We start from the raw sequence: 23,043 nt of genomic DNA, 5'->3' as shown, positions 1-23,043 counted from the left end.
TCATCCAGATAAAGTGCAGACCTCTTGCGATACTAGCAATAGCTGAGGTTACAGACTTTTGGGTGTAATTTTTCCAACTATAAACTTTGATAATTTTCAAACATATACTAAAGTTGAAACATATGGCACAAAGCACACCCATATAAAACTACCTAGCTTAAAACACTTCCTAATGACATGTTCTATTTGGAAAGGCTTGAGATCTTCTGGGAACTAGAAAGAGACATTGATGATGAGTCCAGAGAGCCAAAAGTGAGTTCCATGAGAGTTCACAGAAGAGAAGAAAAGAGTGTAAGAGGCAGCAAGAGAAGAGTTAATGCAGGAGCGGAGGGGCATGGAGTCCAGATGGTGAGCAACCTAAGAGGTTGGCTATTAAGGATCTGACTTAAATCCATAAGGTGAAGCCCCTGATCATTAAATTCCTCTTCCAATGGCAAATTTAGATGAGCATTCATGTTGCCCCCGAAGCAACTAGGCTGACTGATTACTAGCCAACTACCCTCAGTCAGCTCTTTGCAGGATCACCACCCCACATTACCATACAATGATACTTCTGAGCAGCAAGCCAGAGGTTCAGCTTCACTAATATAAATATCTAAGGACAGCAGCCTAAAAAGTCAAACACAGATCAGAATCACTATCACAGATGATTACTCCTCCGCTCTGTTTATTCCCTCTCTGTAGGCTGGAAATGTGCCCCCACAGAGGATTAAGCACCTGTTACCCAGTGGTAACAAATCTATTTTCAGGAAGGACAGATATTTTCCTTTTTCTCTTTCCCCGACTGTGTTTACTTGTGTCAAGTTGTATACCCATTGTTAGTTTGCAAAATAAAGAGTCAAAAAGAACAAATGTAGTATTTTTCTGTCTTCCAATTTGGTCTTTAGTTCTGCAAATTTCAAAACAAAAATCAAAGGAGTCAGATATTTTCAGTTCTTCCTGTTTCATGAATGTGGAAATTAAGCCATGGGGAAAAAGAGATTCTTTTCAAGCATACTTGAAACAGTTACAGAAATAGATCATGACTTAAATTACAAAGAAACTTCGATAAATTCCAAAAAATCAACAGCATACAAATTATGTACTCCACCATTTCACAATAAAATTAGAAACTTTAACAAAAAGATACCTTCCATAAATCTCATAAGCTTAGAAACTAAATGAAATAACTCTTAAGGGGTGCCTGGGTGGCTCAGTCGGTTAAGCATCTGCCTTCAGCTCAGGTCATGATCCCAGGGTCCTGGAATCAAGCCTCACATCGGGCTCTCTGCTCAGCGGGGACTCTACTTCTCCTTCTCCCTCTCCTTCTGCCCCTCCCCCTGCTTGTGCTCTCTCTCTGTCTCTGTCTCTCTCTCTCTGTCAAATAAATAAAAAATAAATCTTAAAAAATATAAAAATAATAAAATAACTCTTAAACTCTTTATTTAAAAAAAAAAGCCACACACTTCAATTGGTACAGCCATATGGAAAATAGTATGGAGAGTCATAAAAAAAATTAAAAATAGATCTGTCATATGATTCAGCAATCCCATTTCTGAGTATAGATCCAAAGGAAATGAAATCAGTATCTGAAACAGATATCTGTACTCCCATGTTCATTGCAGCATTATACAGAATAGCCAAGATATGGAATCAACCTAAGTGTCCACTGATAGATGAATGGATAAAGAAAATGTGAGATTATATGTATATGTGCCTGTATATTTTTGACTATACATATATTTGGCCCTTAAAGAAGAAGAAAATCAGACCTATTAGAATGACCAAAACTCAGAACTCTGACAACACCAAATGCTGATGAAGACGTTGTGCAACAGGAACTCTCATTCATTGCTAGTGGGAATGCACAATGGTAGAGCTACTTTGGGAGACAGTTTGGCAGTTTTTTACAAAACTAAATATACTCTTATCATATGATCCAGCAATTGGTATTTACTCAAAGGTGTTGAAAACATGTTCATACAAAAACCTGACACGAATATTGATAGCAGCTTTATTCATAATTGCCAAATTTGGAAGCAACCAAGATGTCCTTCAGTAAGTGAATGGATATTTATACTGTCACACATCTAGACAGTGGAATATGATTCATCCCTAAAAAAGAAATGAGTTATCAGGCATGAAAAGACATGGGGGAACCTTAAACACATACTACTAAGTGAAAGAAGCCAATCAGAAAAGACTCTATACTGTATGTCCCAACTATATGACATTCTAGGAAAGGCAAAACTATGGAGACAGTAAAAAGATTGGTGGTTGCCATGAGATTGGGAGGAAGGTATGAATAGGGGAATCACAGAGGATTTTTAGGGAAGTAAAAATACTCTATGTGATGCCATAATGATGGATACATGTCATCATCCATTTGTCCAAACCTAAAGAAGGTAAAACAGCAAGTGTGAACCCCAAAGTAAATTATAAACTTTGGGTGATTATGATGTGTCAATGTAGGGTCATCAATTGTAACAAATACTACATTATCCTCTGCTAGAGGATGTTGGTAATGAGGAAGTCTATATATGTGTGGGGCAGGGGGTATATGGCAAATCTCTATACCTTTCCTTCAGTTTTGCTGTGAACCTTAAACTGCTCTAAAAAATAGTCTTAACCAAAAAAAGAGAGAGAGAGAGAAGGAAATCTTGTCATACACTACAATATGGATGAACATGGAGGTTATTATGCTAAGCAAAATAAGCCCGATACAGAAAGACAAATACTGCATGATCTCACTTATATGTGAAATCTGAAAAAGTCAAACTCACAGAAGCAGAAAGTATAAGGGTGGTTGCCAGGGGTTGGGGGTGGGGAAAATGGGGAGATGTTGGTCAAAGGCTACAAAGTTTGAGTTATTCAGGATGAGTAAGTTCTGGATATCTAATGTAGAGTATGGTGGCTATCATTAATAGTATATTGCATACTTGAAATTCGCTGAAAGAGTGGATCTTAAATGTTCTGACCTCACATAAAAAAATGATAGCTATGTGACATGATAGCTACGTTAATAAGCTTGATTGTGGTAATCAATTTACAATGTATACATATATCAAAATATCACATGTACTCCATAAATGTAAATAATTTTTATTTGTCAATTATATCTCAGTAAAGCCGGGTACAAAAAGTTACACACTTTTGACCAATAGAGTATAGAAAGGAAAAAAAAAAAACTTTATAGCAGAGAAACCTGGCAGACACCACCTGGACCAAATGATTGAGGTTAGCATCACCAGAAATAAATCATATTGATATCATGTGCCCCAATATGATGTGACAAGACGGGCATATCACCTCTATGCTCTCCTTCCCCAAAATTCATAAGCTCAGTCTTTTCATGAGGAAACATCAGATGAACCCAAATTGAGAGACCTTCCACAAAATATCTGACAATTACTATTAAAAAATGTCAAAGTCGGGGTGCCTGAGTGGCTCAGTTGTTGAGTGGCTCAGTCATTAAGCGTCTGCCTTCGGCTCAGGTCATGGTCCCAGGGTCCTGGGATTGAGCCCCGCATCGGGCTCCCTGCTCCGTGGGAAGCCTGCTTCTCCCTCTCCCACTCCCTCTGTTTGTGTTCCTGCTCTCTCTATCTCTCTCTCTGTCAAATAAATAAATAAAATCTTAAAAAAAAAAAAGTGTCAAAGTCATGAAACTGTCACAGACTGGAGAAGAATAAGGAGATATGACAACTAAAGGAAGGGATGAAGAAAGGGATAGAAGAGAGGAGGAAAGAAGTAGAAAAGGAGGATGGTGAAGGATGTGCCCATGTCAGGTAGATATGAAGACTTCTGGACCTGAATTCTTATTTCCCATTTTATGTTTGCTATTTTCTGAACATGCAATAGGAATCTCACGTAGCTTCTCTTCCTCATGCTCTCCCATCCCCCCAAAAAGATTTAAGAACAGAATTTGTCAAAGGAAATATAGGCCTCTATCTCTGTAACTGTAAATCCTAAAACTATACTTGGAATATGCAGCCATACTAGACCCTCTTTCTGTATAACTCCTGACAAAGGTATTATGCTTTAAATAATATTACCTGAATTGTGTGTACTAATTAATTATTCTTTTACTAAGTTACGAATTCTAATGATTCCTTAAGTTCTCTAATATTTTGTTTTGATCTTAGGTTAATTATTGCTTTTTGTGAAAATTCTGGGAGAGTTTATAAAAACCTAAATGATAAATCCTTTTAAAGTGCCAAATAGGGGCACTGGGTGGCTCAGTGGGTTAAGCACCTGACTCTTGGTTTCAGTTCAGGTCATGATCTCAGGTTCATGAGATTGAGCCCTGCATCAGGCTCCCCATTCAGTAGGGAGTAGGCTTCTCTCCCTCTTCTTTTGCCCCTCCCCCTGCTTATGCTCTCTCTCTCTCTCTCAAATATAAATAAATACATCTTTAAAAGAGCCAAATGCAATATTATGCAAATTATCATGTACTAATGTAATATCCCAACAATAGTTTTTGGGATTTAAAGTATTATAAGACTTTAGTGATTTATAATACTAGGATTACTACAATTTATTCATAATTTAACAAGTTTTTATTGAGCATTTACTGTGTTAGGATCAGCTAGGGCTAACATTCTGAAAGAGAGATATAGTCTCTGTCTTCACAGAGCTTGGAGTCTAGAGGAGACAAACATAAACAAGGAAACAAATAATAATTAATAATTACAATGCAATGCAATTACAATTACAATGAAGGAAGAGTGCTTCGATAAGAAAAACTGGTCAGGGGGCTAGAGGAGGGGAGCAGATTTCAACTGAGACTCCAGAGAAAGCCTCTTTAAGGAGGTGAATGCTCCTATTTTTCTTCAAAAAACTTGCAGTAGTTATAAAACTGTACTATATACATTTAAAAGATGGATAAGCAGCCAGTAAAGAATTTAAGATATTAGGACACCTAAAGATATTAGGGCATACTAAAATAAGTTCTCAGTTTCCTGGTATTTACAATAAAAAGAGAAAACCATTTGTAGTGTGTAGTTCCCATCTCAGAAAATACACTGAGTCATCTAAAAAGACTAACATTTCTCCAATGCAGGTTTCAGGCAGGAATTTATCATGTGATTCTTTATATAAGGGACATCAGATCAATTAATACGATGATTTTCCTGTGTTATTTTGTATAAGATACCAAAATGTTGTTCAAATGTACCTTCCTGGTATTAACCCAACATAAAGCAGAAGATAATACAATCTAGGTCTGACTTTCTGGTGGTGTAACTAAATGCAGTGACTTAGAGAAACTAGTAAATGAATGTCCTTGAGACTGTCAAGTACTAGCTAACAACCAAACCTAAGTCTTCTGAATGGCAAAATTTAATAGCTAAGTTCCCTGCCGAGTATCTACTGGGCTCACATCATGTACCATTGATTGAAGAGAAATCTATACACTTCGGATAGCAGACGTAGGGATTAACTCTACGTTTCATAACCAACCTTCTATTTAGTAACCAACTTTCTATTTTTGTTCAAGGAAAGTGACAGAGAAGCAAGCCATGCTGGCTGCAGGGAAAAGAGTCAAGATGTTGCTCAAGGAACACCACCACCACACATTTGAAACTGTTTAAGCATATAGCCAAGCGTTTGGCTAAGACAACAGAATTTGACATCCTAAAGCCCCAAGAAATTATCACCTCCCCCCAAAAAACCCTAAGTATTTCCATATTTGGCCACACTGACCAAAAAAAAAATTCACGTAGAACTTACTGAGTGTTTCTTTCCAAGCAGAACTTCATCATCATGATGGGTCTGCCAGGATGATTTATCAGTAAATGTACCAAGTACTTGAATGAACGAAGCTTTTATCCGGGTTTATTTAATAAAGTCCATTTAAAAATTAGACAATGACTACTAAATATAATGATTTTTGTTTCCACATAATTGATGCCAGGCTGTTCTTTCTGACAACAATCCACCAAAACATTCAGCTGCATCTTAATAAAGCAAATACAACCATTAGCCCAGAAGAGGCGCTTCCCTTCCTTCCCATTTGCACTGATAAGTGGGCATCCATCCAACCCAGCACCAGCTACACAGGAAGTAGAGAATTTTGAACAAATAGTGGATATTAATATTGAAGCATTAGAACTGTTCTTCAGGGAGACTGTATTTGATTTAATAGGGAAAAGAAATCAGCCATTAAAAGTGCTGATGGATTCTTTATGTCTTTTGTCCCCAGATAATGAGGAGGTGAATGCTGGGGTTCTTGGAGTACCAGTCAACTACCAGTATGATATGGGCTGAAATAAGCTTCTCTCTGTACCACAGAAGCCCTCCCATTGCCCAGTAGAAGGGAGGGGAAAAGACAAAATGGTTTTAGACTGTGGCCTACTTCACCAAATTCATCTGGCCCACATAGATCTCCTAATGGCCAATGGCCTAAGAACCTCAGATATGCAGAAGGAAAAAGAAATACACTTTCCTTGTGACCTTGGAGAGGTTTGTTCTCCTCTTGAGTGGCAGCTTTAGACTGTCTTCTCTTGGGAACAGAGAATTGATTTTCCATTTTTGTGGTCTCTACTCAAATCATCTAGTACTATGAACACAGCATGTGTTCAGTAAATATGTTTGGCCAACAACATAACTGGTTCTTCTGATTTCATTTTATACATAGTAGTTAATATGGTGCCCTGCAGTGGGCACTCAAGAATATGGGTCAAATGAATGCATATAAGACCAGTGTATTACAACCAGGCTTCTTTTTGGGCTCCATTTATATAAACTAAAGAATGTAAGAAGGTCAAAAATTCCTTTCAATTCATTTTTCTGCGGATAATTCTACACAAGTTATATGTTATTACTCTAAAGTTTTGTTATGGGGTACCTGGGTGGCTCAGTCAGTTAAGCGTCTGTCTTTGGCTCAGGTCATGATCCCAGGGTCCTGGGATCAAGTCCCACATCGGGCTCCCTGCTCAGCGGGGAGCCTGCTTCTCCCTCTCCCTCTGCCCCTCCCCTTGCTTGTTTTCTCTCTCTAATAAATAAATAAAACCTCCATAAAAATTACTTGAGATGGATTTTTATAGTCCTGGATTAAACCTAGAACACAGATCCATACCTTCCACAAAAATGAATATGCAAAACCTTAGTGGGGCGCCTGGGTGGCTCAGTTGGTTAAGCGACTGCCTTCGGCTCAGGTCATGATCCTGGAGTCCCGGAATCGAGTCCCACATCGGGCTCCCTGCTCGGCGGGGGGTCTGCTTCTCCCTCTGACCCTCTTCCCTCTCGTGCTCTCTGTCTCTCATTCTCTCTCTCTCAAATAAATAAATAAAATCTTAAAAAAAAAAAAAAAAAACCTTATTGAACTCCTTTATTCAGAGAACAGAAAATGTGAACTATTGTCAGAGCCTCCCGTGAAAATTAGTTCTCAACTGCTGATTAGTGCTCTGAAGAATAATGAGCGTTATTGTTGCAGGTTAGATTCTATTAAACACTTTCCATTTAATAATTCTTCATCAGACCGAACAAAGAAGAATTTTCGCTCCGGCGCAGGCCAGGCCTGGTTTTGTTGCTTAGCAATGCGCTGCAGGTACCGTTACAACATTGTGTTTTCCTCTTCAAAAAGGGACAGTGTGCCACAGGTACTTTTTAACTTTACCAGAGTGCTCCCCTGAAGAAGGATTAATAATCATTTTGTATCTAATCTAGGAGCCTAAAAATTCTCATGTTGAGAAGCTTTCTTTTAAGATGTTTAAATGCACTTTGCTCTTCTTCAAAGTGAAGCTTTATGATTCACAGTCACTGAAGCAACTTCTGGAGGGATTCATCTTTCCGACAAAGAGCCATCCATCAGTTAATACATAGCGTAGAGGGCCTTGTCCATGTTCAGCTGTGAGCTGAGCAAGTGGGAGATTCAAAAGATGCATAAAAGGATATCTGTGGACACATTCTGGAAAAGAGCAGGTCTACATATTATAAAGACGGTGTCTCCTTCATGAAATTTATGATGCATAAGACAGATATGATTAACTTGGAAGAAACAGTAGCAAACTATGTAAGACAGTATGCAATTAGTTACTAAATTATGAGGCACTCCACCACAAGCCTTTTAAGGATTCAGAGAGAGCAGAGACTAATAAGAAGAGATGGCATTTATCAAGTGCTTCCTATATGCTGGGCACTTCAGATGCATTATCTCTTTTAATGTCACAACAGTCCTGTGAAGTCAGAATGATTATTATCCTCATTTTCAGATGAGGACACTAAGGTTAATTAGCTTGCGAGTAAACAAACCCAGGTCTGGGTTAAGTAAAGGAGAACTTGGTGGAGTGTGGCTGGATAGAGACTCACCCATCATGCTGCCCTTTTCCCTGGCATCTCTCTGCATTATTCATAAACGCAGGGCCTAATTCTTACTTCCTGAGGGGAAAGACCTGAGCTCTAATTCATGCCCATAAACCATGGTGAATACCTCTCCTTTCAGCCCTTTCAGCCAAAAGAAAGTCTTCTGGGACAAAGGTAATGGAAGAAGGATTTCTTTTTACAGTATCTTTGAACAATGAGTTCTGTAGAGTGATGCATGATTTGCATAGAAGTAAGTACGTTGACCTATAAATGCACACCCGGTGTTTTTGTAACAGCAGAATCACATCAGCCTTCCAGATTTGAATTGTTCGGCATCTCTATCCAAACAACCCTTCTTTTTGATTGCATCAGCAACACCCTGGACTTATTCTGATGAACTTTTTCAACTTAACTATTCGTTGAATTTTATCTACAGCTGTGTCTTAAAGTGCCCCAACTTTCCAAATAATGGTGTATCATTCCACCCCCAACACTCTGCCCCTATTTCCCATACACACTTGGAAAAACACAGAAGATAAGTAGTCATGTTTTGCAGAATGTTTTTGAAATGAAAGGTAAGAACGGCTGCATCTCCTCCCAGCCAGACAGGTTGACGGAGCTTATCAGGGCAAACCCAAACTCCAGGCCTACCACTTTGTCCATTATCTTAAAATATCTCTGAAAATTTTGTAGAAAGTAGAGATAAAAGAGCATAAATGGTTAATATTTAAACTACTACTGAGCCCTAGGTTGGGAATAAAGAATCCTGAATTCCAGAACTGTTTCTGTCCAAGTTCTGAGGCTTTCAGAGTTTATAAAGTGCAAGGGACAAGAATGAAGAAATCTGACACTATCCAGCACTGTCTGGGATACACTGAAGTGAGAACTCTCATAGGCACCCAGTGGGTTTCTTCTACACAGCAAGGAAACCATCAACAGAGTGAAAAGGCAGCCTATGGAATGAGAGAAAATATTTGCAAACCATATCTCTTACAACCTTATCTCTTAATATCCAGAATATATAAGGAACTCCTAAAACTCAACAGCAAAGTAAACAAATAGCTCAATTTAAAAATGAGCAAAAGATGGGATGCCTGGGTGGCTCAGTCTATTAAGCATCTGCCTTCGGCTTGGGTCATGATCCCGGGGTCCTGGGATCAAGCCCCGCATCGGGCTCCCTGCTCAGCGGGAATAGTGCTTCTCCCTCTCCCACTCCCCCTGCTTGTGCTTGCTCTCTCTCTGACAAGTAAATAAATAAAATCTTTAAAAAAATGGGCAAAAGACTTGAACAGATGTTTCTGCAAAGATAATATACAAATGGCCAAACAATCGTATAAGAAAATGCTCAAGGTCACTAATGATGAAGAAAATGCAAATCAAAATCAAATGAGATATCATACCTCGCACCCATTAGGATGGTAAACATAAAACAAAAAAAACAAACAAACAAAAAAAAACCCAGAAAACAACAAGTGCTGGCGAGGATGTAGAGAAATTGGCACCTCGTGCACTGTTGGTGAGAATGTGAAATGATTCAGCTGCTATGGAAAATAGTATGGAGCGTCTTCAAAAAATTAAAAATAAAATTACCATATGATCCAGCAATCCCACTTCTGGGTATATATCCAAAAGAACTGAAAATAGAATCTTGAAGAGATATGTTCACATCCATGTTCATTGCAGCTTTATTCACAATAGAAAAGAGGCAGAAGCAACCCAAATGTCCAACAATAGATGAATGGATAAACAAAAGGTGGTATCTACACACAATGTCATATTATTCAGCCTTTAAAAAGAAGGAAATCCTGTCCTATAGTACAGCATGATGAACTGTGAGGACCTTATGCTAAGTGAAATCAGCCAGTTATAGACGGACAAATCTGTATGACTCCACTTAAATGAGGTATAGAGTAGCCAAATGCACAGAAACACAAAGTAGAATGTGGTTACCAGGAGGGGAACATGGGGAGCTGTTCAATGCATACAGAATTTCAGTTTTACAAGATGAAAAGATTCTAGAGATCTGTGGTACCACCTTGTGCATAGAGTTAACATTACTGTGCTGTACATTTAAAGATGGTTACAGTAGTCAATTTTATGTTACACATATTTTACAATAGTCATTTTTAAAAACATGATCCATGAAAGCAAAATGGATGTTAGACTTCATTAAAATTTAAAATCTTTTAACTAGGGACAAAGATTTTTGTTAAAAAAGAACAGGTGAAACTAACTATGGTAGAAGAAGTAATTCACGTAAACCACCTACAACAGTGCCTGGCACACCACAAGGCCCAGTAAATAATGACTGTGTTATTTTATGTTGTTCCTGGCTAGGTTCATATAGCAGTTTGTGTTCAAGTAATGAAACAATTCTTAGGTTAGAACAACACTTTCTTGAAATGACAAAACTGTAGTCTTAGTTTCTTTAAAATGGTGTTTGAGGGGCACCTGGGTGGCTCAGTCAGTGAAACATCTGCCTCCGGCTCAGGTCATGTTCTCAGGGTCCTGGGATCAAGCCCCACATCGGGCTCCCTGTTCCCAAAGGAGTCTCTACTTGCCCCCTCCCGCTGCCCCTGCCCTGCCCCCCATTCATGCTCTCTCTTTCAAATAAATAAATAAGATTTATAAAATGGTGTTTGAAAGCTCCATTTCTAGGCATCTAGAGAATACTCTTTCAAGTGCAAATGAGATATGTATATGAAAGTTTGTTACATTACTGATACCGCCCCTCCTGGAAAAGTGGAAGATGGACCTATCTAGATGTGCATAAATCTCAAATACCTATGCTTACCTGAAGATAGCAAATTTGAGAAGAATACTGTGATGTGCATTTTGAAAATACATGGAACAATTCTATATATATATGTACTTACTTACCTATGCAGGAAGCATTCCAAAATATGTCTGGTGATACCCAGCAATCTCAGGGTAGGTATTACTTCTAAGAGATAAGGATAGATAAGGAAAAAATAAAGGGATGAAGAATAGAACTTAAGCTGTAACTGTTACATTTTATTCCCTAAGATTAAAACAAAAGTGAGGGGAGATATCTAAAACAAAGCTTACTGTATTACACTTGGGTCGTGGATACACAGAGTCTGTTACAGTATTTTCTGTGTTTTGTGCATGTTTAATCTGTTTCATAGTTTACAATCTATAACATTAGAGTGTTAATATTAATTTCCACATGCATTTATATAATGAGGCTAAATTTCATATTCCATAATTGCTGATGAACTGTGATATGGCTGCTCATAAAAATGAGGAAAGAATGAGAAACAAGGCAGAGGATCATAGGGGAAGAGAGGAAAAAAATGAAACAAGACGAAACCAGAGAGGGAGACACACCATGAGAGACTCTTAATCTTAGGAAACAAACCGAGGGTTGCTGGAGGGGAGGAGCGTGGGGGGATGGGGTAACTGGGTGATGGACACTGGGGAGGGTATGTGTTGTAATGAGTACTGGGTATTATATAAGACTGATGAATCACAGACCTGTACCCCTGAAACAAATAATACATTATATATTAATTTTTTTAAAAAAGAAAAAGAAATTAATACCAAAAAGGTATAGTCATGAGACAATACACCTGAGAAATCCAATTTATTTATCAAATCTGCAGAAGCCTAGATCTCAATCTGTCTTAGCTTGGGCTACCATAACGAAGTACCATATACTGGGTGCCTTGAACAACAAACATTAATTTCTCACCTATCTGGAGGTTGAGAAGTCCAAGGTCAAGGTGCTAGCCAACTTGATTCCTAGTAAGAGCCCTCTTCCTGGCCACCTCTTCACTGTGTCCCCACATGACAGAGACAGAGTCCTGGTGTCTCTTCCTCTTCTCGTTTAAGGACACTAATCCCATCATGAAGGTCAATGTTCAAGACCTAATTAAATTTCAACTATCTCCTAATTGGCCCCATCTCTGAATACCACCACAATGGAGGTGAGAGTTTCAACATACAAATTTGGGGGTGGAGGGGGGTGGACACAAACATTCAGTCCATAACATCAGTCCAAACTTAACACTCCACCTGTGAATATTATCACAAAGTGAGCGGGCAGGGTGTGGGCTCTGGGGGCTACTACCCAAGCTCAGAGTCTCACGTCTGGGTGAGGCAGGGAGAGAATAACAGTGGCAGAATTGTACGGCTTTTTTCCTGGCAACACATTTCCAAAATCTCTTCCACACCTGAGTGCCAATGGATTTTAACACTTAACACTTGGTGATTAGCTTCATAATTCTCATCAGCTTGTCATTGATTGCTCTCATGTCTAGATGATGGAGAATTATAGAATTTTGCATTTAATTACAGAGTTTCATAATCAATTACACAGCCCTTGAGTGGTCCACATCTCCTTCACACAAAAGTCATTTCAATGTTTTAATTAGTGAAAAATCCTAGTAAAGCAAAGAAAAAGTGATTTGATACATCCGTTTCCTATGGTTAAAAAAAAAAAAAAGCCTACCATAAGCATAAATTGTTAGCATTAGATTTAGATATATTATTGTAAAAATCAATTTAATAGAATTAACAATACTGACAAATCTAAATGTTTCCACATGAAGGTTGGTTATGTTAACATAACCAAGTAGCTGTTTATTGATGGACCAAAGGGTGCATAATTATTCATTATCTTGGAGATGATGCTGTTCATCACTGTGCTGATGGGCATCATTAACCACATTAAAAAAGGAGACCTGTTCATTTATTTAAGGCTCCATAAAAGGCAATTCTTAATTTTTGTCCCTAAACAAAGGAAGATTCTTTTTTAATTTTTAAACATGAAATAAAAAACTGTGTACTTTCCTCATTCAGAACTTGAAGCTCCTGGTTTTGAAAGAAACTTCCAAGCCTCCCATTGCCAAAACAAGCTTTCAGAAGGTCCTCCCCACACTTACTCAGTTCCCACAAACCTAGGATTTAAACCAATGACTCACCATATTAATTCTTCAGCAATAGACTGATAGTTCTTGCTATTGATCTCCAGAGTTCTGTGAGTCTAGTCTTAAGAGACCAGGAGAATTTTTCCCAACTACAAATTCATTCTCATAAAACTGGATGAAAATTATACAAGGGCTCATTAACATAAGGATCACTGTCAAGATGAACAATTCTATAATTAATATGTGGGTTGCTTTTTTTCTCCAGGTGATGAATTTTGTTCTCCATAGCCCATCAAATCACTTTCTGCTTAAATAATGATGACATTGTACTGTTCATTGTAGAACTGACTCAAAAGCTAGCCAATGGAAAATATATTGAACTAATAGAAAGTAAGTTGAGGGGCGCCTGGGTGGCTTGGTCGGTTAAGCATCTGCCTTCTGCTCAGGTCATGATCCCAGGGTCCTGGGATCAAGCTCTGCATTGGGCTCCCTGCTCAGCTGGGAGCCTGCTTCTCCCTCCCCCTCTGCCTGCCGCTCCCCTGCTTGTGCTCTCTCTCTCTGTAAAAAAAAAAAGAAAAAATTTTAAAAAAAAAAAAAAAGAAAAGAAGTTGAGCTTTGGACATGACTGTCTATCCTGGAAAAATCTCTTATTCCATTCCCAGGCTGCCTTAAATCTCTAACCCATAACTTTCCAGTCTCTAGAGGTCAAGCGCACTGTGAACTACTCTCCCCCCTATTCTTACTTATTACTATTACTACAGTACACATACCAAACTGTGTGCAGACACATATATATGTGGGCATTCATTCATTTGACAAGCTTTCATTTGGGGCCAACTATCTGCAAACACAGCCTTGGGCTCTCCAGGGTTCAGAAAATAAAAGTCGTTTTTGAAAGGATATATATATATATGTGTGGTATAAGAAATAATGTGATTCAGCAAATCACAATAGAAATACAATGACCAATAAATACTTGAAAAAATGTTCACTCCCATTGGTAATCAAAGACATTTATAATGACAATAGCAAACTATTTGTCACCTATCAAATTAGGAAAGGCTTTTAAAGGGGCTCTTGGGTGGCTCAGTCAGTTAAGCAACTGACTCTTGATTTCGGCTCAGGTCATGATCTCAGGGTCCTGGGATCAAGCCCCATGTCAGGCTCTGTGCTCAGCACAGAGTCCGCTGGAGATTATCTCCCTCTCCCTCTGCTCCTCCCCCCCCCAAAAAAAATTAATAAATGAAACCTTAAAAAAAACCACACACATTAACAGCAAGTATTGGGTAAATATGTTTTGAGTTGGATGCCAAGCACCACTTTTCTGGAAATTTCCCCTCCTCATCCCACAGATATCATATATTGATGGTTCAAAAATTGATACCCATTACGAGCTGGACTTAACCCTGTTCTCTCAAAGGAATTTGAAATATGAAATAAAAGTTGTTAGTTGCAAAGAAGCTGTTCCCTTGAATGAAAGAGAGATCACCTTGGTTGCTATTGCTGGTGGCCATTTTCCCTCATGATGAATAAGAACGCAGAGAAAGCTGGTATGCAGCAAGAGAGACAGACAACTCGGGGCGGGGGGGCAGGGGGAAGCAGACTCAGGGTATGGTGCATTAGGGTAGACACTAAAGAAACAGTCCTAAATCTCTGTGGCTTAACACAATGTAAGTTTATTTCTTGCTCACACAAAGAAAGTCCAATGTTAATGTTGTTGGGCAGTTCTCTGGCACAGCTCTCTCCAAATGGTGATTCCAGGACCCAGGCTCTTTCTCTCCACATCACGTCTCCATGATCTAGTGATTTTGAGATCCCCCTGGAATCATCCTATCCCATCCCAGTATTGAAGAGAGAGAACATGAAAAATCACATGGGACATTTTGTAACCAGGTCTACAAGAAGCATATATCACTTCTTTCCACAATCCATTGGCCAGAACTCAGTCATGTAGTTCCATCTAGAAGCCAGGAGGGCTAGGAAACAGAACTTAACTTCGTGTCTCTGAAGGAGAGCAGAACCAGATATTGGTCAGCACTGGAAGGATCTGCTACAAAGGGAGAGAGAGAGAACCTCTTGGTTTCCCATAGGCCCTCAATCTTGCCTTATTGGAGGTTTCATTAGTCAAACCCAATATCCTTATTCAGGCTCGCTCAATTGGTCTCTACTATGTATAAACCCAAGGAAAAGACTAACAAATCATCAAAACACTTCAGATTACTAAGCATTTGACCACTCACAATCTCATTTAATTTTTACATCAAGTCTGTGGGATAAATATTATCATCATTCTCATTTTGTTGATGAAAAAACAGAGTCTCGGGAAAATTATATCAATTGCCCCGAGTCCCACGGCAACATGTACAATCAGGAGTGTAATTAAATCCTTCCGACGCCAATGCTGAGCTCTCTCTCCTCTTCATTGTGTGTAAGAACCTCTGGGAGGAAGGAAATCACACTTCTAACTCCTTACCGTGAGTGGTTTTTATCAGCTTACTCAGGATGTTTGCCCTATGGAGGAAGAATGAAAGACGGCATCCAGCACCAGATCGCAGGAGGAAGGGTGGATGAGAATAAAATGAAGGGGGGGCAGAGAAGAAAGTCCAGGAATAGCAGACACTTCAGCTTCTTCCCAGTTTTGCAGAGGCTGTGCTGGGAATTCAGAAAGAAAATCTGACCCAAGCCAAAAGGGTAGGCATCCCTGCCGTACGGAGGCCTCCATTTTGTGCTTGGCGTTGGAACACAGTCCAGATGATGACATAAAACACTTATTGAAAGCCCTGAAAGGAAAGCAAGACAAATGGCAAAGTCCTTGAGCCGTGGCACCAAGATGAAAGGCATTAGGTTCTCCTAGCCCGGGTGAGAAGAATGAGGGTGGGGGAGAACTGTAAATCCATGTCTGTGCACACTAAATGATGAGATAGCTCTGGATCGACAGTGAACAGCTGCTTGGTTTCCTCGGAGCTAACAGCTGCCACCTCTGCTGGGCTTTCTCTACCACCAGCTCCTTTGACATCCAGCCTCACAGAATTGATGATCAAGGCTCTCTGGTGTGGCAGCGAAGCCTCCGCCAGAGGGAAGGGCGTTTGAACACTGCTGAGCAAGAGCGGAATGTGCCAAGTAGGAACAACCTTGACAAAGTAAAGGTAACAGAAAGTGCTCAAAGCCACCTGGGAAGAGGGTGGACAGGGCTCTTAAGGCTGCCGTGAGCACATGTCTTTGTAGAGATTTTCGCTGGTCCTGGGCAAGAGGAGGAAAAGGACAATGTAGCACGTTTTCCTTCTTAAATGCATTCCACTTCAAGGACTGTTCCTGTATTGCGAGATTACTTCCTTGCTTGCATTGATGTTCAAATGTCCTTTTATGAAACGATAATGATAGAAAATGGTATTTATAGAAATACAGACTCCTGGCAAAATAAAATGTTGGCAGAGGATTTCAGTTCTCAAGTTTTTTGTTGTCTCTTTTGTTGGTCCATGAAATTGATAAGTCTGGTACCCATTCAAAAATCCAAAACACTTTCAGAATCATTCACAGCGAAATTTTACAAAGGAGAGAACCTAGCAACACCCATACGTATCAGAAGGTCAAATCACCCAAACTTCAAGGGCAAATCCGTGCTTAGAGGTAGAACAAATAATAGCACCTTTGAGAAAAGTCATAACACCAAACAGAAACAGCCTTAAAAATCAGAATTCCAGGTGCCTCTTCAAGACATGTGAAAAAGGGGGTTGATGGCCCAACCAAGCCTCGACCATTACTCACAATTATCTCTAAGACGGGGAACACATGCACCTGAAAAACCAGGGGCTGTTACATTTTTCAGAATGGATTACAAAATACTAGTCAGGAGCCAGCTGCACAGACTTTAATAGCAGCCTGGCTGCCAAAGTTCACAAGGACACTGAGAAGCACTAACAATAGAAGCCTTTTTGCAAAAGTGCAAAACACAGGTGAAAGAACAAGAGGAAAACGCACCATGTAGTGTTCAGAATAAAAGCCATAAATATTTCTATACGAAGGGGACTACCTCTACCTGCCACCTGCTTACACTCTAGGACCAGGGCACGTGACAAAATGAGACAGCTTGGGAAAGACAAAGGTCCCGGCTGCCATGCAGACGAGCAGGGGTGAAAGAATATGGTGTGTTTTCCTTGACTGGTTTTCCGTGAGTTTCAGATACCCACGTTAATTCAAGGTCGTGTTCCTGGCTTGTGATAACTTACAGAAACATGGGGCGCCTGGTGGCTCAGTCAGTTAAATGTCTGACTTTGGCTCAGGTCATGATCTCAGGGTCAGGCTCCCTGCTCAGCAGGGAGTCTCCTTCTCCCTCTCCCTCTGCTTTTCCCCCCAACTTGTGCTCACGCTCCTTATCAAATAAATAAAGAAAATCTTAAAAAAAAAAAAAACTTAAAGACATATAGCTGCTTTATAAGTAGAAAAAGAATTGTAAATGGAATATCAAGATATTTACTTTCCCTGAAAATTAGCACATCCATTCTCTTGCCCCATGTTTTCAATTTCCAAAAGAAACAGAAATGATTGGGAAGTATTTTGGGGAAGGAACTAACATTTTTTAAACACCTATTATGGACCAAGCATGGTGCTCGAAATTCTCTTTATATAGATTATCTCACAAACTTCTAACAACAACATTCTGAGGTACTACGGCCCCGTTTTCCAGATGAGAACACCAAGGCTCAATGACAATAAGACGCTTGCCCAGAGGTCAATAGCTAAGTGTCAGAGTCAAGCACGAGCAGGTGTTTTCACCACTACTCTCCACAGCCCATTCCTCTCTCTGTCTGGAGGCAGAATGAATGGTTCTAGAAACTGAGATGCAGACAACCCCTTATCTCAGAACCCCTCCTCTCACTGTTGCCCCCTTCATCACCTGCAGTGTCAACTCCATACTCCAGGGCTTGCCCCCACCTAATCTTGACTCTCTGAGTAGCTCACATCAAGATTATTATACTTGTCCTTTCTGGTAAGCCCAGAAAGTCACTTCGATGTGCCACGTTAGAAGAGAATTTATCTGATCAAATAATACATAGTTATCAACTAACAGAAGGGGACAAAAGAACAAATCCCCTGCAGGGTAGAGATAATGACCCTGTCTTTATTAACAACCTATTACTGAGTCCACTGGTAGGAATTTCAAGACCACTAACAGGAGTCCTCAGCAGAAATCTCCACTTCCACTATCCAAAAAGCATTCCTTTTGTAGTAATTACCAGCTCAAAACTATGATGGTTAAAAAATATATGTCTGTATCCGGTTCCCAACAGCTACAAAGACATGAAAAGAGAAAGACTCACTGTACCAGGTTGAACAGTGCCCCATGTATTCCCACTCCCAAATTCATGTCCACCAGAAACCTGTACATGTAACCTTATTTGAAAATAAGTCTTTGCTAACATGAAATCATACTGATTAGGTAGGCCCTCATCCAGTGCCCGGTATCACAATGAGAAGGAAATTGGAACACAGACACACACAGAGGGAAGATGGCCACATGAAAATGGCGGCAGAGTTTGGAATGAGGCGGCTACAAGCCAAGGAACACCAAGGATTACAGGCAACCACCAGATGCTAGAAAGAGGTGATCTTCCTTAGAGCCTTCAGAGGGAGCATGGCTGTGCCAGTACTTTGATTTCAGACGTCTGGCCTCCAGAACTGTGAGAGAATAAATTTCTGTTGTTTTAAGCCACCCTATTTGTGGTCCTTGGGTACGGCAGTCCTGGGAAATGAACACATTTAGCACATTCCTTCAACGAGAGAGTCTTGTCTAATGTAAAATCGCTACTTCTGTCCAAATTCATGTTTAATGCAATTCTAATCAAATACCTAAGACCCTCCATGCTAATCAAAATCTCAGTGGGATTGGCGGAAGGGGCAATTTAACAAGTTGATGCTTCATGTTATCTGGAGCATATTGGGCCAGAGCAAGATGGCAAACTGCCAGGCCTGTGTTCGTGGGGCATACCCAGAGAAGCTCTCAGTGAGCAGAGACTGAAGAAGGAAAAGAAGACATCCCTGCAGGCAGAAGACTCCTCCAGGCAGAGGAGCAAAATGCAAAAGCACAAAGACTTTGGGAAGGAGTGTGTCTGATGCCTCGAGGAACAAGAAGGGCCTGGGGGACTGGGGCTGGTGAGCAGCCGGGCATGAGTTTGGAGCAGCCAGAACATGAGGGGCCTGTGCAGCTCTGTGAAACCCATGTGAACACTGTGAGAAACTCTTGAGGGAATGAGGCCAGTTGGAAGAAGAGAGGATTTTTTGGAAGTTGGCTTCTTTCTCTCACAATACCCTGGGTGGATTTTTGCCTGCCTGATGCCACTAGAGAAACAGAAAAACAGCAGCACCAGCCCCACAGAGGCAGTGTGGGCAGGGTAACACATTGGCAGACGGCCCTGGAGCTGGCGGGGTGAGGAGAAGCAAACAACAGGTGCAGGTGGACTGGCCAGCACTAGGTACTCCCTCCTGCTCTCCTTCCTACTCCTAGGAGAGAAAAACTCTTGGAAAAGGCTCGAATGTAGGGCAGAGCAGTGGAGGTTCCCTAAAGGACAGGTGGCCTGCCGTATGTGCAACGAGCCAAGATTGCTCAAGCCCATACCATGGGACTGAGAGTGGGAGGCAAGGAACTCTCCATCCTGGCAGAGGAGACCTGCCCCCTCCCAGGACTTGACCCCACCACACCCCAAGACCTAACAGCTCCCCAGTACAAGTATGTATTGCCAAATACTGAAGCTGATTCCCCCAAGGGAATAGAAACACAAAGAGAAGAGCATCATCATTTTAAAAAGACAACAAAAAGAAAAGAAACAGAATTAATGGAGTAAATAAATGATTAATGCTAAATAAGTATAAAAATCTTCAAACAAATAAGAGCTAATATTGATCACATGACATCCGAACTAACAGAATAAGTGACCAGGTGGAATACCTGGTTACAAAAAATGTAATAGCTGAAACAAAATAACTCAATAAATGAGATTAATAACTAGAGAAATACACCTGAAGAACAAGTTGCTGAGCTGGGAGACCAAGTTGGAGGAACTCTGCCGTATCAATACCCAGAAGGGATAAAGTGATAAAAAACATATAAGAAAAATTAAGAGATAGGCGGGTAGACATAGAAACATCAACATGCTTTATGATGGGAATCCCAGAAGGAGAAAACATAAACAGAGGGGAGGAAATGTTTGAAAGGATAACAGAATTTACTAGATGGAGGAAAGTCTTTTCAGTTCACAAGTCCTTAGAGAAAGCCAAACAGATTTTAGGGAAAGACAACACCTGGATGCATTATGTTGAAATCTGTTACCAGCTAAAGTAGCTTTTCAAAGTGAGCATACAATAAAAAAGAAAAAAGACTCAGGAAGCTTATCCTACACTGACTCTTTTTGAAAAAACTCTTGAAAGAGAAATATAGAAGGCTGCTACAAGAAAAAGGAAAGTAAATAACTTAGAAATATTTGTTGTCAGACAAGATGGAGTTCAAGACCAAAAGCACAAGGAATAAAGAGAGACATTATGCATGAGAGAAAGGGACCAAGTTCAATACAAGATAATGACTCTGGACATCTTTCCACTAACAAAAGAACATCTGGCAGAATTATGGGGAGAAACAGATTTATGAATGTTGCTGGGATATTTCATATATGCTTGTCATGAGCTGTGAGGTCAAGCAAACATCCCCGCCCCAAAAAAAACCCAACAGACACACACACATACACAAATATGGATTGCTTGAAAAAACGATTAATAAGCAAACATGGAACAAGCAGAAAATATACACATTCTTTCCAAGCAAACATAGAACACTCACAAAAATTAATCACAAAAGCAACCTTAATAAAGTACAGTTGACATCTTTCCAATCGTGTTCCAATAAAATAAAAAATCAGTAACAAAAAGATATTAAAAATTATTCTTTATGTCTCAAAACTAAAATATATTCTACTAAAGTAATTCTTAGGTTAAAGCAGAAATTATAAGGAACATTTAAAAATGCTTAGAATTGAAAACATTGGAATTGCTACATGAAAGAAATATGAGGAAGTACCAAGAAGAGAATTTAGAGCTTTGAATACTTTAATAAGTGTAAAACAAGAAATGAAAGAAAATGAGCTACACTCTTAATCTGTGAAATTGGAAAGAAAAAAGTTGAATAAGCCCAGTGAAATAAAAGGAAAAGAGGGGTGCCTGGGTGGCTCAGCCGATTAAGCAGCCAGCTCTTGATTTCGGCTCGGGTCACGATCTCAGGGTCCTGAGTTAGAGCCCCAAGTCGGGCTCCACTCTGGGCGTGGAGCCCGCTAAAGATTCTCTCTCTCTCCCTCTTCCTCTCTCCCTCTCCCAATTCTCTCTCTCAAGAAAAAAAAAAAAAAAAAAAGAAAGGAAGGGAAAAAAGGGAAAGAAGTAATAAAGTTAGGGATAGAAATAAAATAGAGAAGACTAATAAACCAACAACAAATTATTTGAAAAGATGAATAAAATAGACACGATGATCTGTGGGATTTTACACTGAGTGTGCATTTTAAGCACACACAACAAACAATACATATCTTATAAGGATGCATTTGTTATTTAAGGATCTATATCAAACATACTAAGGTGGGTGTCTATGATGCATAAGAAATGAGAGTGGGACCAATGATTAAAGTGAAAAATGTAAATCAAGACATGGGTCTCATGTGGATGAATGGGGACAGAGTTCTGTGACAGCAGATACAATGAGCAAAGAAAGAGCCATTCAGGAACTTGTATGAGGACAGTTTGGGGGAAAAATAATAAAGTTAAATCCTTCTTCACTCCCTGCAGTATTTTTTTTTCAGGTGGATTAAAAAGTTTAATGTTAAAAATGAAACCAAATAGCTAAATAAATGTTTGATCATTTATCTTATCTTAATTTGGGGAAGGACTTTGTAAGCACAAATGCAGTAAAAGAAATATCAAAAGAGAAAAAAAAATGGATGCATGACTTCATTAAAATAAAACCTTTGAAAAATCATTTCATCCAACAAGGAGACATTAGAAAAATCAGATGCCAAAAAATATAGGGAAGAATATTTGCTGCAAAAAGTACAAAAGAAGAACATCCACGGTATATTAAATAGTTATGCAAACAGGAAAACAAGGCTTTTTAAGAGTTGGGCAAAAAAATTCTTATTCCACAAAGAATATACAATTGGCTAATAAACATGAAAAAATATTCTATCTCAGTAGCAATATAAAAATGCAAATTAAAACTGAAATTTTCCATCTACTAAATAAGCAAGCTAGCACGCTCATATACTCCTCTTGGGAATATAAACTGGTCCCACTTCCTGGAAAACAATTTTACAGTGCATGTCAAGAGACTTTTAAATTTTCATATATTTTGACTAAGTAATTCCTCTTCTAAGCATCTGTCTTTAGGAAAAAATCTACACATTCATCAAAACGGGAATACTAAATTTGGTACATCCATACGGTGACAGTAAAGCTCCATGAGAACATAGTCTCTGCCTCCCCAGGGCCCGCCGCACAGCAGGGACTCAACAAATGTTGGTTACATGACTCTGAAATTCTATGTGGCAGTTAAAAAAAAAGACTGAATTCAAATTATTAAATGGAAAGATACCCTAGATATATGTTAAGTGGTGAAGAAAACAAGATGAACAACAGGACATACAGGATGATCCCACTGATGTAAAACTAAAACCATCACCCAAACAAACAAAAACCATATTCTGTCTCTCTGTCTCTGTGTCTCTGTCCCTATGTGTTTGTGTGTGAGTGTGTGTGTCTGAGTGTGTGTTTATAAATACATAGACAAATACATGAAAAGGTATATACACCAAGCCAATAAAAAGGATTATGTCTAGAAGGA

At 39.5% G+C, this 23,043-nt stretch overlaps 1 protein-coding gene across 7 annotated transcripts in view; it reads right to left on the bottom strand.

Moving 5' to 3' along the window:
• The window catches only part of LOC116639844 (death domain-containing protein CRADD), a 264,137-nt gene that overhangs the window by 182,654 nt on the left and 58,440 nt on the right, over positions 1 to 23,043 (bottom strand). Inside the window, exon 1 of one of the 7 annotated variants that reach the window (XM_032416514.1) lies at positions 11,161 to 11,512. The exons of 5 other annotated variants lie outside the window; for them this stretch is intronic. The gene's annotated coding sequence lies outside the window, so the exon portion shown is untranslated. Of the gene's footprint in view, positions 1 to 11,160; positions 11,513 to 23,043 lie in introns of those variants that run through there. One more of the 7 variants, XM_032416516.1, reaches the window with a different exon arrangement.

The sequence above is a fragment of the Phoca vitulina genome, unplaced genomic scaffold (genome assembly GCF_004348235.1).
Source record: "Phoca vitulina isolate PV1807 unplaced genomic scaffold, GSC_HSeal_1.0 scaffold19, whole genome shotgun sequence".
NCBI lineage: Eukaryota > Metazoa > Chordata > Mammalia > Carnivora > Phocidae > Phoca > Phoca vitulina.
The sequence above is the reverse complement of the archived record's forward strand: the minus strand, read 5'-3'. Positions and strand labels throughout refer to the sequence as shown.